We start from the raw sequence: 7681 nt of genomic DNA on the forward strand, positions 1-7681 counted from the left end.
TTCGACTCGCCGGACATCAGTTTCACCAAACACCGGTTGCTTGGGGATTGATCAACCACATCTGCGTATCGCAAATTCACCGCAACGCCATCGCCGCCACCAACCGGATGTCCAACCCGCGTTATCTCTTTCTACTAATTAATAACACACTAATCCGCAGCAAGCCGCGTCACTGTCAACCGATACACTGTTCGCCGAAACTCGGTCACCGTTCATCGGTAACACCAGCAACAGTAATGGTTCTGTCAACCGATACACCGACTACATCAGAATTCTTAAGGTGACCGTCAGCCGGTACCATCGATCCTACACCTGTCACCCCTTCTATTTTTCAGGGGTTGGTTACAGTTCCACTCCAATATTACAACTAGATAAAATTCTCCGCCATGGTGTGTGTGCATGTGTGTATGTCTGAACCAAATACCACAAACAAAGTAACGTGTATTCATTTAGAAAGGATATAGGCGCCTTTTCAACTCTGGATTAACTGAGTTGCCCCCAGCCATCAACGAAATCCACCTTGCAATCTGTTACCGATTTTTTTATGAAAACTTATCGGGGTATTATTAATTTGTTATAGATTCGTTATCGAAAAGTTATCGATATTTTAAACGAAGTGTTAACAATTTGTCATTGACGAATTATCGGTACGTTATGAATAGTTATTGAAAAATTGCATGCCAATAGCGATGACATATTCGAATATAAGAAGCCGATAACAAACCAATAACAAGCCGATTAACAATATAAAACTTCGCTGGTGAAAATAAGCCGATAATAGGATAAAATAACTTGTCTGTATCGGTTGTTACAGATAAGAAGCCTACGAAACTTTTCCTATAAAGCCCTAACTAGTTTACTTAAAATCATTAGCTTCCACTATTTGAAGCAAAAGGTAAAAGATCGCACTACATGTCGGATAAGAAGCTCGACCTTTCCACTTTCGAAGGTATGTTTGTTTATTGCGCCAAATTTTTATTATTTTAATATTATTTTTACAACGACTTTTCGCGCGACCAATTCCTGCCATCAAATACATCTAGATTCAATTTTGTTGGGTTAAAAACCTAAAACACTTACTTATATTTGCCGCCTTTCAGTGAGTTTTACAGCTCCGGCTCACGCTCAATTCTCACGGGAATGCTCATTGAGAGACTTGAGAAGCAGATGTCGTGAAATTTTCGCAAACGTGAAATGTGATATGCAGATGTCGCCGCTGTTTTTCATTTAACTCATACGGCGAAAGGCTAAGCATCGACATCTATTTTTGAAAAAGTAGGTATATTAAAGGCCGCGTTGCCAACCTAAAAGAAGTAATTAACAAAGTATCTGGCTCACAAATTGAACCAGACTTCTCTCTGGATTTATCTGGCTCAAATCGTTGTTGTTGCATTTACATCCAAATTATTTATCTGGCTCAGGATTTTGCCACCGGATGATAGCTATTATAATTTTTTTTTAAGGTGCGAACGTGAGGATGGGAAAGTAAAATGTAACACACCTCTCAAACGCTGATTTCTTCTAAAGCGATACATCTATTTGCATCTCTATTGCTTTTTCCTTTCAGCTGATTATGTCACAAGAAATTTTACAAACTGTTAATGCACTTAATTTGTAATTTTAATTACTTTCATACAACAAAAAAAAAAAAACACCAAACTGCCTTCGTACATTTGTACATTCAAATAATAAACATGAGCATCTGGAAAGGAAAGAGGCGGATACTCTCGTAACCAAAACAAATTTATGTATCTGCGTTTGACATTATTTTCAATCATAGTGGTTGTGCTCATATCGAGCTCTTCACATTTCCTATGCATGAAAGTGTTTTTAGCTTTGTTGCTGCGCATGCGCATTGATAAAATGCAGCCAAATTGTTTGTCTGTTTCACCAACAGCTAAAGCCGCCGATTGGGTCCACGAAATAAAAATCACGGTCAATGTAACTCTAAATAAATTGAATGTAACATAAAGGTGCATTAATGACAAGCGTAAAATGATTGATGACTCACTTGCATAACACATTTTGACAACGGAAAAATAAACCTAGAAAAATATTGCATTTATATTAAACTAATCAAGCATTTTTGATTTCTATACCCAGTTTTAGCAGAACGTAGGTTACCTTTTGAAATCAGAGTTAATGTAATAATTTGTCAAAATGTATGAATCTAAGCCCTCAAAAGAAGCTTATGCTGAGTTATAAAAATAGTTAGAAATGATATTAAAGTTTGCAATGTCGCTTAAAGTAGCATCACAAGTATTTAGTAGGAGTGGGATGGTGCTCCATATTCACATTTTTACCCCTACATACTAGAGATATACGCCGCCGATAAACGCCGCCGCCGCCGCCGAATGTCAAAAATATCGGCGCGGCGACGGCGGCGGCGGCGTCCGGCGCGTTGCTATATTTTCTACTCGTTTATAACTGTTTAGGCCATTTATTGTTCATGTCGAAAATTAGTCGGATATGGTCGAAAGTTGTGTCAACGGATGCGCATCACTGCCAGTTATAAGAAACTAATTGCGAAATTTAACTCTTTCTAACTGTTAAAAAGTTATTTAAAAAAAACAAGCGCTTTCTATGTCAGCTTAACACGGACTTTGCATCACCTAATTCACCAAGTTATTAAAACAAAACACTAATAGAAAAGTTATATATCCAATAAATTTATATGCTCACTTTGCATATTTTTTTCAAAAAATTAATAATTAACAATGAGTTCAAATAAAATGACCCAAGGCGAACATGTTTTCAAATTGTCATAAAGTTGTTAAAAAAAGCAAATTAACCAAAAAACGTGCCGATTTAAAAAAAATTTATATTGCGATTGGCTGAAAGAATAAGCGAAAACAGTGATGCAAAATCCTTTAGTAGGTTCTAGGGGCATACACACTCCTTTGAAATGATTCTTACCTCATACTTAAGTTGAGGATATATGTACGCATGAGAAGGGTTTGAAAAATCACTTGGGCTTACATTCAAACATCTGTTGTCTATTTGCGAAACTATACAATAGGGTCTGAAATGTTAATTTTGATTTTCACACTTCATCCTTCAAAACCCAAGTCTCCCGGTTTAACATTTCCTAAAGTTGGCGGCCCTATCCAAAACTAGTCCCTTGGAGTGAATCACATTGTTTATAGCCTACCAACCAAGTTTAAATATAACAGTCGAACTAAGGACTGTGTGTTCTACTACCCTAACGTAGTGGACAGTCGAACTAGTCTGAAAACTGAAGCTACGCGGTCATCCATAATGAGCTCTTATATCATAAAGCCGGAAAACAGAAGTTAACATCTTTCAAAAAAATCGGTCGACTTTCATTCTAAATTTGATTTACGAAGACTATTGAAATCAATGTTGTGAAGACAAACGTCTGCAATCTTTGGTCTACATTTTAAAAATTGTATCCAGGCTCCTTGTAAAATTTTAGTTATGTAGATGGGCCGAGGATTGTAATATTTTCACCCATTACGCAATGATATCCACTTAGACTGCTTATGTTTTCGAGGGCGGCATCTTTGGCCGAATAGTCACTCCCTAACGTTTCAAGGTATTTCTCTGGTGTAGCTCGGCAGCATAGCGCGTCAAAAGCATCCGTTGGAAAGTCTTTGGAGCTACACCTAGAGCTTCTAGAAAAGTGACGTCAACGAAGGTATGAGTTCGAAGTCGCAGTGATATAGCTTCTGTGCTGGTATATGGTGTGAATGTCAGGAGGCGTGGTAGAGACTGGTGGTCGGAATTGCTACTGTTAGCACATCGAGAATAGCTCTTAAAAACAGCCGAAAAAATTGGAGGCGTCCTGTACCACGAGATTCTTGAGTATTAAAAGACCATTAGTAGCAACCGTAAGTGGCCTTTGTACGTGGCCGCCAAGGAGCCACAAATGATTTAAAGGAATTGTGTTCGCGACGATTATTAGGAGTTAACCCTAGGCGAAACTACGCTTTGCACGAGATATACAGACAAAAGTGTGACTATTTTATGTATCTATATTTCTTTTCAGCAGACGCAGCAGTACCAATTCCAAAGACCGAAGCCTCTCTGGAGTAAGCGAACGAGGGATAATCCCTCAGCAAGGATCTGCTCCTGAAAATTTTTGAACGGTCTGCGAGATCTTGAGGCAAAAATCCCGGATCTTTCCGAAATGACCAACACGTTGATTTCCTTAAATACATACAAACAAAACCGTTCCTAAATATTATTTTTTTAAATAGAAAAATCAAGCTTTTTAAAGTAAGAACACCGGCGTAGGCCGGCGCGCCGCCGCCGATAAGGTGATCGGCGTAAACCTCTGCTACATACTCACTGCCCCACTGTAAGAGCGATCAGCAAGCAAATTAGAATGCACAGACAAAATGCAAGTAATCACATGCAATCATTTCACTCGCGCAACAATTGCCTAACGCAAACCTCTCAAACTGTTTGTAATGTCTTGTGCTTAAGTAGAAACAGTTTGCACTTGATAGAACATCGCAAGCACGACCTTCGATGCGGTAAGTCTATACCGCAAACATTTTGCGCATACAGTAATGATTAAACTCTCCCAACTTCTGATAGGGAAGTGACTCACAACTTTGAGTGTGACCTGAGGCTTGCCATGGTATCCAGAATGGAGTCTTCCGAAAAAATAAACCCTTAACATTGTGATGAAAACATCGAAAACAGGCTTTAATAGATGTTTCCATCAACATTTTCAATTTATATATATATTATTTTAAATTTGGTATTATTGCACTAGCGCAAACATACACGACATGCTGACAGTTGCATCATCAGTTGTATCATGATGGAACCAGGAAAAGGCGAACGTCGGAAATGATCTGATTGATACTTTTTTCATGTGATTTTTCAACTTCCGGCGCAGAACGATTTTGACATAAGTCCGTCCTTTTACAAAAACAAAATACATGGAATATTCATTAATGTTTGTATGAATGTCACCACGCTGCCACCTTGTATGGCTCCGCCATGCAGTATATAATAAAATCATGCCACTGGGTATAAAATAATACAGTTGTGTGAAAATGGGACTTCCGTTGTCAGTGTGTTGCATTGCTGTCACTTCGTCAGTTGAATAAAGATCAAAGCATCGAAAGCCACACATACACACGCAAGTACATATAGAAACTAATACCTGTGCAAATCGCTGCAGATTTGATGGTCATAATACTGGGTGACTCAAATTATCAACAGATTTTTGTATGTTCCGAAATAATTTGTTTCTATATATTTGATTTTCGAGACAGCCTCATTTTGCTTTATAAAATCTACCCTTTTGTTATTGATATTAGATACAAGTTACAAAAGTTATAAATACGGCAATGTTTACACTGAAAGAAAAAAAAATGGTTAATTCAACCTATATCAATTTTTTCCACCGCAAATCAGCTCCGCACAGATCCACAATTTTTTCTTCTGAATTTTGAATTGACTGTTTTAACAGTCAAATCATCAAAAACAAAAGTTCATCAAATGTTAAAAAATTTTAAATAAAAACTCTTTATTCTTCCAGGCCTTTCTGCCAGGATTTTCGGTACGGTAGGCGTAGCACGCCAGCATCATAACAAGGCGGCCGCCTAGCTTTAGTGTGTTCACTAACAATTTTTAATGTTAGCCTTAAAATACTAATGAAAAGCCGGGCCAAATCATAACATACCCTTCGTGGTCCAATGCCGAATCGTGACACAATGCCGTTTTTTAAATCACAATAGCACCGAAATTTTGTGTCGGATTAATGAAATATGTGAACTTGGAACAACGCCTGCTCACAAGATCTATAATAATAAATTTTTTTTAAATAGTTGGATAGCCTAATTTTTATCGCTTGAGTGAAAATAGTTGTCGATCCGTGATCGTTTGCTACGATTCGATAGCTGTTAGTATTACAGAGATTTCTGTGGCACGATAGTCATAAGAGAAAAGTAGTGGGCGCCGTGAGCGTAGGTTTCTCTTTAAAATTAGCTTATGCATTTGGGTAACGTGCGCCGCCAACCCCACCGAAGATTCTAGGTGCAAGTTCCGGGCAAAGCTACATCGAATCGAGAAAAAAGTTATTCCAAGCGTCGCCCCGCGGCAGTGATTTGGCAAGCACACAGAGTGTATATCTGCTACGAAAAATTTAAAGGAACACGACGCAAATTGCAGGTGTATGACGCCCTTTATCTCTTTTATTTGCTTAATATTGACAGCCGTTCGCCGTTGAAATTACCCAAGAAATCAGTTCAAATCAGATTTTTTGATTTTACTTGCTTTATTTCTTTCGATGTAGGTGAATGGCTTTTATGTTCAGAACTATAGGTAACAAGTAAGGAAGGCTAAGTTCGGGTGTAACCGAACATTACAAACTCAGTTGAGAGCTACGGAGACAAAATAAGGGAAAATCGCCATGTAGGAAAATGAACCTAGGGTAACCCTGGAATGTGTTGTTTGTACGATATGGGTATCAAATGAAAGCTGCTAAAGAGTATTTTAAAAGGGAGTGGGCCTTAGTTCTATAGGCGGACGGCTTTTCGAGATATCGCCATGAAGGTGGACCAGGGGTGACTCTAGAATTTGTTTGTACGATATGGGTATCAAATGAAAGGTGCTAATGAGTATTTTGAAAGGGAGTGGGCCTTAGTTCCATAGGTGGACGCCTTTTCGAGATATCGCCATAAAGGTGGACCACGGGTCACACTAGAATTTGTTTGTACAATATGGGTATCAAATGAAAGGTGTTAATGAGTATTTTAAAAGGGAGTGGGTCTTAGTTCTATAGGCGGACGGCTTTTCGAGATATCGCCATAAAGGTGGACCAGGGGTGACTCTAGAATTTGTTTGTACGATATGGGTATCAAATGAAAGGTGCTAATGAGTATTTTGAAAGGGAGTGGGCCTTAGTTCTATAGGTGAATGCATTTTCGAGATATCGCCATAAAGGTGGACCAGGGGTGACTCTAGAATTTGTTTGTACGACATGGGTATCAAATGAAAGGTGTTAATGAGTATTTTAAAAGGGAGTGGGCCCTAGCTCTATAGGTGGAGGCCTTTTCGGGATATCGTTATAAAGGTTGACCAGAGGTGACTCTAGAATGCGTTTGTACAATATGGGTGTCAAACGAAAGGTGTTAATGAGTGTTTTAAAAGGGAGTAGGCCCTAGCTCTATAGGTGGACGCCTTTTCGGGATATCGTTATAAAGGTGGACCAGGGTTGACTCTAGAATGCGTTTGTACAATATGGGTGTCAAACGAAAGATGTTAATGAGTGTTTTAAAAGGGAGTGGGCCTTAGTTCTATGGGTGGACGCCTTTTCGAGATATTGCCATAAAGGTGGACCAGGGATGACTCTAGAATTTGTTTGTACGATATGGGTATCAAATGAAAGGTGATAATGAGTATTTTGAAAGGGAGTGGGCCTTAGTTCTATAGGTGGACGCCTTTTCGATATATCGCCATAAAGGTGGACCAGGGGCGACTCTAGAATTTGTTTGTACAATATGGGTGTCAAATTAAAGGTACTAATAAGAATTTTAAAAGGGAGTTGTGGTAGTTGTATGTATATGTGAAGGCGTTTTCGAGATTTCGACCAAAATGTGGACCAGGGTGACCCAGAACATCATCTGTCGGGTACCGCCAATTTATTTATATATGTAATACCACGAACAGTTATCCCTCCAAGATTCCAAGGGCTTTTGAT

Source organism: Eurosta solidaginis, chromosome 1 (assembly GCF_040869045.1).
Source record: "Eurosta solidaginis isolate ZX-2024a chromosome 1, ASM4086904v1, whole genome shotgun sequence".
In the NCBI taxonomy this organism is placed as follows: domain Eukaryota; kingdom Metazoa; phylum Arthropoda; class Insecta; order Diptera; family Tephritidae; genus Eurosta; species Eurosta solidaginis.